Below are 10,800 nucleotides of genomic sequence, written 5' to 3' on the forward strand. Positions count from 1 at the left end.
AAGCTGGTGCTGGGCTGAGCCAGTGGTTGGGGCAGGGTGCCGCTGCACAACTCTGCACTAGTTCCTCCTTTGCCTACACATTTCCCCATTTTACCTGGCCAGGAGCCAAGGGCAGGGCCACTCATGGTCCCCAGCTGTGCTTTCTGCACCCCCTGGGTTCATGGATGTTTCCTTTAAGATTCAGTCTCTCTCTCTGTATCCCAAATCCCCATCTCATCCCTGTCCCCAGACTTTGATCCCTTAGTCTTAAGGTGTTATAGTCTATGACTGCTTCAGGCTGGCATGGGCCCATGACCCTGCCTCCTCGGAGAGAAAGTTCACATGTGTGTATGTGAGAAATTTGTTTCATGGACTTCTTTTTGTGCACCATTGTCTTCATCTTTTACTTTCTTTATGCAAGCTTATTCTTTTTCCTAAGGAGAGTTTGTATACTTTTCTAACATTCATTTTATATTGTGTTCATCTGATTAGTATTATTGCTGAGTCAATAATTTCCACTTTTTTATTTGTTTAATATAATTTCTACTGACATTACTATGAATTTACTTTGAAATAATATGCTTATTACCTTGAGGCTTGAATAATAATGTCTCTTTAATCCCAATTATGAAAAATATTATCTAATGTATTTACCTAGGTGATTTGTCCTTTATATTTTTGCTTCAGTGTGTTATGCTTTACTAGGTGCAGACAAAATTTACCATTAAAGAACTAACTACCCATGTCTTTTTTTGTAGGGGGGAAGTCCCGGGGATTGAACTAAGGGACACTGATTCACTGAGTCACATCCCCAGCCCTGTTTTGTGTTTTATTTAGAGACAGGGTCTTATGGAGTTGCTTAGTGCCTCACTATTGCTGAGGTTGGCTTTGAACTCACGATCCTCCTGTCTCAGTCTCCCAAGCCACTGGGATTACAGGCATGTGCCACCATGCCCAGCTCCCAAGTTTTTTAATAACAAATTCTAAACTGTTTCTCCATGAATTGATTATTGATATTTCTCAAACTATATGTTTGTATGAAATTTATTCTATTGACTTCTTTTTCTCTGTCATTAACTTTGACTTTTTTCAATTCAGAATGTCATTATGTTTAATTTTGATTTATTGAAAAAAATGTGTTTCCTAAATACTAGTTTAGATACAGTGCCATTTTACTTGGATTTTTGTTCAATAAATTAGTTGAAAAACAAAATTAAATATTAGAGTTTTATCTTGGGTATCAGTGTGTCTCTGCTGTTACTTATTTGTGATCTTAATATTTCAGTAGGGTTTTATTATCTTTCTATATTTCCTCAAAAATTTCCTGTTTGTGTTTTTGCCAAAACTTAATTATCTGGTCTGGGGTTGTGGCTCAGTGGTAGAGCACTTGCCTAGCATGTGTGAGGCACTGGGTTTGATCCTCAGCACCACATATAAATAAATAAAATAAAGGTATTGTGTCCATCTACAACTAAAAAATATATTTTAAAAAATCTTAATTATCCTGCATTGATTTGTATTACTTTATTACTCAAAGATATGATTTTCAATGTGCAGACAATCTGCTGCTTTCTGGTAATTCATCTAGCATATCCTTACATCCTGAATTATTTGTTAGCCCTTACAATAACTTTGTGAGTCTGTGGTGTCTTTTAAGCATGTGCCAATCTTATTAAAGTATCAATGATATATTACTTTGTATGCTTGACTTTCCTCACACATGCATCTCATATATCTTGTTTCTGTTCCACTGACTGAGCTGAGCCATACAAGCTCAATAATAGTAACCCCACATGCTGTGCCAACACAATTGTCTTCTTTCTTTTTTTGTTGGAGTTCTGGGAATTGAGCACAGGAGCACTAGGTCACTGAGTCGCATCCCCAGTCCTTTTTTTTTTTTTTTTTATTTAGAGACAGAGTCTCACCGAATTGTTTAGTACCTCAAAGTTGCTGAGGCTGGCTTTGGACTCATGATCCTCCTGCCTCAGCCTCCTGAGCCACTGGGATTACAGGTGTGCACCACCATACCTGGCACAGTTGTCTTCTTTCTGAGATAACATCAGGAAACATCTCAAAAAATAAAATTATGCATTAAAAGAAAGACTTTTAAATTTACTATAATAGAAACTAAGAAATATACAATAAATAAAAATGTGTAATAGAGACTATGGATGCATCAGCTGCTTCCATAAATAATTATCAGCACACTTGTTGCATTGTGCCGTATCCCATGGCCAAATACATGGAAAGCCCAAAATACATCTTCACACTCACCAGTAAATGAGGACATCTGTCTCAAAGTGGACACCCTTCACCAGGAGGAACTCAATGTCCTCATTACAGCCACACAGATGAATTCCACCAAAAATACCATCAATGTCACATTCATGTGCAAACTTTCCTAATCATGGCAAATTTTGAAAAAAAAGCAGTTCATTTTAATAAGTATCAAAACATTTTATGCCTACCATTGCTTTATTTTCTTGAAGCTTATTTTTTTTAACTAACAGACCTCCCTTTCTCCTTTCTTCTTTTTTAATTTTCATGAAGAAGATAATAAAAGGATCACTGCTTTAGAATAGTATCCAGTGTTCTGTTTCATGGTTCCACTCCACTGAAGACAGTGGATGTGGTCCCATTTACATAATCACATGTTGAATCACCAATAGAAACTTGATGGATTCTAGATTCAGGGCACTTCCACTGACACATCATGCTTCCTTGCAAGGTATGTGGACCAGTGGGTGCCTTTGTTACTAATAGATTCCCTCCAGTAAATTCCCACCATTGTTCCTGCAATTGCCAATAATTCTCTTGCTCTATTTCTTTGATAGAGGATACCACCTTTTGCTGTTATAATCAATTATCACTGTGTTTTACTTCATCTTGGGGAAATGTGATGTAAAACTCTCTTATCCATCCAATTTGGTTAACGAACTAGTGGATATAGAGAAAGCAGAGAAATGATTGATGTTTTCATCTTTATTAATTGGTTTTAGGAAAAAACTAGCTCACGTAACTTTAATTGTTTTCCTATGGCAATTTTGAATGTATATATAACATAATTTAGTACAATTAAAATCCCATAATTGGGACTGGGTTGTGGCTCACTGGTAAAGCACTTGCCTATCAGATGTGAGGCACTGGGTTTGATCCTCAGCACCACATAAAAATATATAAATAAAATCAAAGTATTGTATCCATCTACAACTAAATAATTTTTTTAAAAAGCCCATCATGAATATGGGGATTCACATAAATGGCACTTTAACATACATGTTGAGCTTTAAGTCTTTGGAGTCATTATTTCCTGGATGATTGCCACATATGACTATTTTGCACCTGAATTCCCTTCTGTTGAATTGTTTCCCTTGAATGATGAGAGTTCCTGTTTGAGAAGTTTTGGGATTCTCTTAGGCATATCTGTGATCAGCATTTACTTTCAGGGGCTTTTCCTTTTTCTAGTAAGAAATGACATTGCAGTAACAATCTGATCATGATCAATACTATGGAGTCAATTGATGGTGTCTACATTTTTTCAGTAGAAAATAATATAAAATATATATGCTTAAATATTGCATGAATTATTATTCCAAAAATTACAGGGTTTTTTGAGGCAGTTTCTTGCTGTATGTCATGCTGTCCTAGAACTGGCAATCATCCCACCTCAGCCTCCCAAGTAGCTGAGATTACAGGTGTGCACCACCATGCCCAGCTTTAAAGCTGTTTGTGGGTGTATGTGTGGCGTTAGTATTCGTACTTCCTTTGACCAATACCGAAAGCCTTGATTACCAATTATACTATCAATTAGTATTATTTATTTCAATGCATCCATACCAGAGGTGCTTACCAAAATATGATTATGGGCAAGGTTTATGATGTCTTATTTTGGCCTTACATATTCCCAAGGATTTTGATTGAAATTTTATTGAGATATTATGGATTCACATGCAATGATAAGAAATAATGCAGAGATAAAGACTTTGTACACACAACCCAGTTTGTAGTTGCAGTGCAATATGACAATGATATTGACTTAGATATATCCAGTTTTTTTTTGTATTTACCTATACTTTGTGTGTGTGTGTGTGTGTGTGTGTGTGTGTGTGTATGTGTGTGTGTTAAACCCAATTTTCCTTGCATGGATAGGTCAATACATTGACACACAATTAGGTTCACTTTTTCTTTATTTTAAATTTGATTTTATGGAGTTTGTAATTTCATTCTGACTTAATCTTCTTTAGTAATTATGTAAAATGTTTCCATTTGCATAAAGCCAAAACTGTAACATCAGAAACTTCCATAAAACCTCTCATTTCTGTCGCTCACCGTATGAACTCTCCTTTATATATTTGTCTCTATTTGATTAAAATAATGTAGCATGGGGCTGGGGAGATAGCTCAGTTGGTAGAGGGCTTGCCTCACAAGCACAAGTCCCTGAGTTTGATCCCCAGTACCGCAAAAAAAAAAAAAAAAAAAAAAAAAAATGTAGCATGTTTGGACATTGTTCTGGCTCGTGTTCCTTATCACTTCAGAATGAACCCTGGGGAAGATACTGTATTCTTTGTGCTGTGATGCCAGGGAGTGCTAAGCCATATAAGTTAGTAGTGAGGAACACCACAGGAATAAATCAGACTCACAAAGATGTTAACTAGAAAAGCAAGAGGGTGAACTAATCAATAAACATCTTAGCAGAACTTTACAAAAGTAAACTGGCTAAGAAGTACAAAAATGTTATAATAATTGTGCACTTTTATTTTAAAAAGCTTTGAAACTTCCTTGTGGAAGTGAATTTCAGAAAGGTTGCAGCTGATAAGTTATTTGAAGTGGTGGAAGAAGAGCTGTATAAAATGAGGAAGAACGCCGTAACTGCAGATGTGGATGGGTGTGCTTCATAGCAGGGTAGACTCAGGCTCCTGGTGGATGAGTATGCCCATTGTACCCAGTAGATCCAGGTTGGTTTCATCTAGACTTCATTGTGGATGGTATCATGCATAGGATTAGGTAACGTTCTCTTCATATTTTTGGTGTTCCTTAATATATCAATCACACTGGAACAAATTCACATCTTCAAAGCTATCAAGATTTCAAAACTCACTGGATTCACAAAGAGACCTCTGTCATTCATCTCTAAGTTGTAGAGATCTATTGTATGTTATGCCCTCATTCATTCACATGCTCCCCTGCAGATAAACACACATGCTGCTTCTGTGTGTTGCCATTACCAAATAAACACAATGTCTTCATTCTTGTTTCCAGGTAGAAACTATGGTTAAGATAAACAGGGAAAACTTTCTCAAGCAACAGCAAGACATTCTTTTTTTTTTTTTTTTCTTTTTCTACAGATTATTCTAACTTCAACTGAAATCACCTTCCCTAGATACTGGGAATGACTTTTGGAAAATTGGAAATGGAGATGATCTTCCTCACTCAGATTGGAGTTGGAATACTGGGGTATTCCATTCTCCTTTGTCTGTATAACTTCACCTTACTCACTGGACACAAGGTGATGCCCACAGACTTGATTCTCAACCAACTGTCCTTGGCCAATTCCTTGGTTCTTTGCTTTAAAAAGATACTTCAGACTGTCAGTTTTTGAAGTGAGATCCTTCCTGGGTGATTTTGGATGTAAACGTATCTTTAATAACTAGAGTGGCCACAGGTGGTTCCTTCAGCACTGTCTCTCCTCCACAGATTCTAGGTCATTGAAGGTGGATGCTAGTTTGTGCAGGTGGATGGCAGTCAAGTTTAGATCACTAAAGTCAGTCAACCTTTGTTGTTTCCTCTGCAGGATCCCACACAGTTTATTAAATTCATGCAGTCTTATAATCATGAATGATCCCCTGAATAGCAAAAAGCATAGTGTGAAAAGAAGTTGACAAATGACAGGGGATTTTTAATTCATACATAGTTCTGTATTTATGGGTTTCATGGTTTGGGTCAGTGGCTCTGTGGTCTCTATGTTGCAGACACAAGCAGCAAGTCCAACACATTCATGGGTGCAGACTCTCTCCTGGGCCTTCCCACGAGGCCAGAGCCACATGCACCATCACTATCCCAGTGAGTTCGTTTTTGTTTTCTAGTCGGTCTACACTATCTTGGCTATTTGGACAGCTCTGTTTGCAAATGGAGGCCAGCGGACAGTGAACTGCTCTGTGACTGTATCCTCATGTTACCAGTGTTCGGCCCCAGATGTGTCTTAAATTCTGTAATTATAAGTTTTGCCTTGAAATGCTAATAATGCTTATTTTATACAGGATTTATCAGGTGTCATCAGTGACACCCTTGCCTTTTGACACCTTTGCCTGCAGACTGAGGAAGAACTCACTGACGGCCTATGGTAAATATGGCACAGTTTTTCAAAATGTCTTCAGATTTCCTTGTGCAAGTGAATGTCCGAAGGTTTAGAGCTGATGAGTTAAAACCGGTTTTCTTCATCTGGTTGCCATATCTGTTGTATTCATGGAATTCAACATTTGCTAAAATTCAGAAGCTATTAATATATGATGCTAAGAGAAGTATGGGCAGTGATGTGCTTGACCACATGGATCTCAGAGTAGGGTTAAAAACAAACACTATATGTACTTTACACAAAGGACACTCCATCTGTGTTATGTTCATCTCAGAAGTCCAGGAAATTTTAAGATAGTTTAATGGAGGGAAATTTTGAGCTTAGCGATGTAAGGAAAAATTCTTAACATTGAATTATGAAGAATCGTGGAAGGTCTTATGAATATTTTGGACATGAAATTTGGTTCTGGTGTTTCTTACATAGGACAAATCCCTTTGAGGGAACTTAAATAAGAAATACCTGTGTAACCTCGTGGGACTAAGGGACATCCAAGACATATGGAGAGAATGGAAGAATGTGAAGCTGGAGAGGAATGTCAGAATTCTGGCTGATCTCCTAAGACAGGGCCAAAGAATCTGAATTTCTGTTTATGAAAAATTACACACATGGATCAATCAGTGGATAAAAATGTCTGTGCTCCCTATAAAAATGATTTGTAAAATATCTGATCAGAACATTGCATGTATTTTAATTAAGATGTCAAATCATATCTATGATGGATTAAGTTAAAATTAATATATTAATCTTCAAAGAACACAAATTACAAATTACCAATGGCCAACATGAAGTATCTAAATTATTTACAAAATATCTTTGTTAGCTAATTTCACCTAGCTTAAAAGTGTGGATATGATTTAAATACTAGAGAATGAGTAGTTTCTAAAGATCTACTTCTCTCTAGAAAATCAAGTAGATTCATTGTTGTTTTGAGTATCCTCATCTTATCCTTTACCTGAGAGAATCACAAGGATTAATGTAAGTACTTTTTATTTACATACATGAATTCTGTAATTATAAGTTTTGTCTTGAAATGCCAATTAGGTTTATTTTATACAGATATTATGAGATTTTAAATTTTGCTACATTTCCAAACTATCACATTTACTTTTATCTCTTTTGATTTTTTTCTAGTAAAATGTCACATACCCCATGCAAATTTACTATCAAAACTGTATATTAAGTAAAAATTCTATTATTAAATATAAATGATGGATTTATTTGATATCAAAGTTCTAAGTATAAATAAAAAGATACTAAACATCAATTTAGTGTAAAATTGAAATGCACTTATCTTTTGGTGTTGACCTATTTTAAATGCAACTTTATGAGCCTTGGTTATAAGTGCAAAAGTGATTTCAGCTCTCTGTGTCTATTGTCTTGCAGAAACAACCCCTAACAATTTGTTAGGTTTACAACTTTCTTTTGAACCTTTGAAGAGCTACATTAAATGTCTCATGACAGCGATGTTACTTTACCCACCTTTTCATGAATTTATACAGTCACCAAAAAAAGCTGAAGGATTCATACCCACATTGACCTGCGTATGGCTACTAATACTGGACTCTGCCACACATCATCCCCTATATTTTATTGACACACTCTAGCTGAATATAAATAACACCTTCGATCCTGAAGTTACATACTGGGAAGGTAATTCCATATACTAAAGTGTATGTCCCACCAGGCATTTCTGTGCTGCTTGGGTTGCTGGACTCCTGGTTGTTCTACAGCTCCAGAAGCTCCTTTCCCAGAGGCTCCAGAGGAGGTGGTGATAAGTCCAGGATAGTCACTGTGTCTGCCCACTCTGTCTTGCACTACATTTCCTGACAGTAGCAAAAGTTAAAATGTTTTCCTACCAGTCCCAAACTTCAAATCACAGCAGATTCCAAGACTGCATTCAGTATTTCAGGTTACTCTGAATTGACATGACAGTTCACTGAGGGTCTCAGCCACAGTCTGGCACATAGAAGATAGACATGTGAGGGTGGGATCTGGTGCATTTAGGATGGTTCAATCCAAGATGCACCTGGGCTTTACCTGGTAGGAATTCACAAATAAAATCTCACCTCTTTTCTTATATGATCAGATAGCTATCACATGGTTAACTTTATAGAAAGTGCCAAATCATATTTTAAAAAGTGGTCTCTTGCAGCAGTGTTCTTTTCCTATTAAGAAAGTGTCTTGAAGGTAGTTTGAGCATTTTGCATTCCCATGGGTATCATAGTCCCAGTTGTCCTATGACTTTTAGGACAGTTGGAATTTATCCATTCAAGAGAGTGTGTGCTGGTTTCTCAGTGCTGTTTACTTTGTATTGCCCCAATGACTACCACCGTTGAACATATCTTCACGTGCTTACTTTTCTTCCATCTTTCTTTGATGAAATATGCAGTGAAAATTTCACCCTTTGCTTATTAAATTGGGCTGTTTCTTATTGTTGTAAAGATTATTTAAAAATCAAGATATCAGTTATTTACCACATATTGCACTTGACCACTGAGTCACATCCCCAGCCCTATTTTGTATTTTATTTAAAGACAGAGTCTCACAAAGTTGCTCATTACCTCAATTTTGCTGATCTACTGGGATTACAGGCATGCACCACTACCTCCGGTTCAAGTTTTTAATTTTGATAAAGTCCTAGTTATTTTAATTTTTATATTCTTTGTGTAGAAAAGTCTTTGTTTAGCCCACATTCAGAGTATTCCTCCTATGTCATTTCCTATGAGGTGGATATTTTTAATCTTTGGCATTTAAAATTCATCTTGTTAATTAATAAATAATTCAAATGTTGAGGAATCTTGTTAACTTTACTTTTTGTGTGGATGTTGTAATTTTTTTGAAGGGGGTACTGGAGATTGAACCCCAGGGGGAGTTGACCACTGAGCCACATCCCCAGCCTCTTTTTTATTTTGAAGACAGGGTCTCACTGAGTTGCAAAGGGCCTTGCTAAGTTGCTGAGGCTGGCTTTGAGCTTGTGCTCCTGCCTCGGCCTCCCAAGCCACTGGGATTAATGGTGTGCACCACTGCGCCTGGCAGATGTTGTGATTTTTCAGAGCAATTTATTGAAAACTTTATATTTTGAGTTTGGAACTACGATTTTGTTGAAAATAAACTGACAATATATGTGTAGGGCTATTTCTGAACTCTCCTTTGCTGTCTCTAGCCTTTCATCAATACTATGCTTTTGATTAGTATGACACTATAAACTTTTCCCTTAAAAATCAGACAAAAATCTTTCAAATTTGTTGTTCTCTCCAAACTTTGTTAAGGATTTTTTAGGTCCTTTAAATTTCCATATGAATTTTGGAATTCATATGGTTTTGATTGATTTCTAAAAATCGGTTTGTTGACTTCTAAAAAACACAAACAACCCCAACAAAACTTAAGTCACAGGGTTCACATGTACTGTTGGTGTAAGCCAATAGAAAATCAGGGAGAAATGGTAAATCATGGCATTCTGACACACTAAGGCCAGAGGATTAATGGCTCCATCCCCAGAAGACTGCCCTCATTTCAGAAGTCAGCTGTAAGTCTCTGGGTCCACCTGTACTTCTGGACAACCAGGTATAGTTTGAGAGATTTCCATGACCCCTTTAAATTTGACAAAATGCTAGAATGACTTACAGAACTCACTAAAAGTGCTATTATATATTTATGATTCCAGTTTTGTTTTAAAGGGTAAAACTCAGGAATAGCCAAATGGAAAAGACATATAGGACAAGGTCGGGAAGGTTCCAGAAGTGGGGACCCCATGGCCTCTCCCCATGGATTCAGGGTATGGTTTATCAATATGCTCAGCACTGAGGATGTACAACCAAGCATCCATGTCTAGAGAGTTGACCAGGGTCTCATTAATAGTCAAGATTGGTTAAAAGATAACCACACAACTGACCTCAGTCTTGAGGCCCTCTTCCTTCCCCAAAGATCAGTCTGGTACAGTTTCAATCCTCTAATCCCATGGCTGGCTTTTCTGGTGAACAGACTCCATTCTTGTTTTATGGGAGCCCCATAGATCACCTCATTAGCATAAAAAAGAAAAACCTTTGGAAGAGTTCTAAAACTTTTGAAGTCCTGTGCCAGGAACCTAAGAATCAGATATATTCCTTATCACACTTTACTTTATTTAACATATATTAAGATTTCCAGTTGTTAAACCAACCTTGCATTTTGCATGTGTACACACATGTATCAATTTAATTTGCTGAAAATCCTTTAAGAATTCTGTTGCCTTTTTTTTTTTTTTTTTTTTTGCATCTGCTTTCTTGCAGACCTTTAGTTTTCTTTCAATATCATTAAATGGTTTTGTTATCCAGGTAATAATTACTTCACAACATGGTTGGAATGTATTCTATCCTTATTTTATTTCTTGATAGAGTTTAATAGAATACAAATTATTTCCTCATGAAGTACTTGGTAGAATTCATTAGTGAAGTCATCTCCATGTGAAGTTTTTGATGGGGAGAGTTACA

Source organism: Sciurus carolinensis, chromosome 16, assembly GCF_902686445.1.
Source record: "Sciurus carolinensis chromosome 16, mSciCar1.2, whole genome shotgun sequence".
NCBI lineage: Eukaryota > Metazoa > Chordata > Mammalia > Rodentia > Sciuridae > Sciurus > Sciurus carolinensis.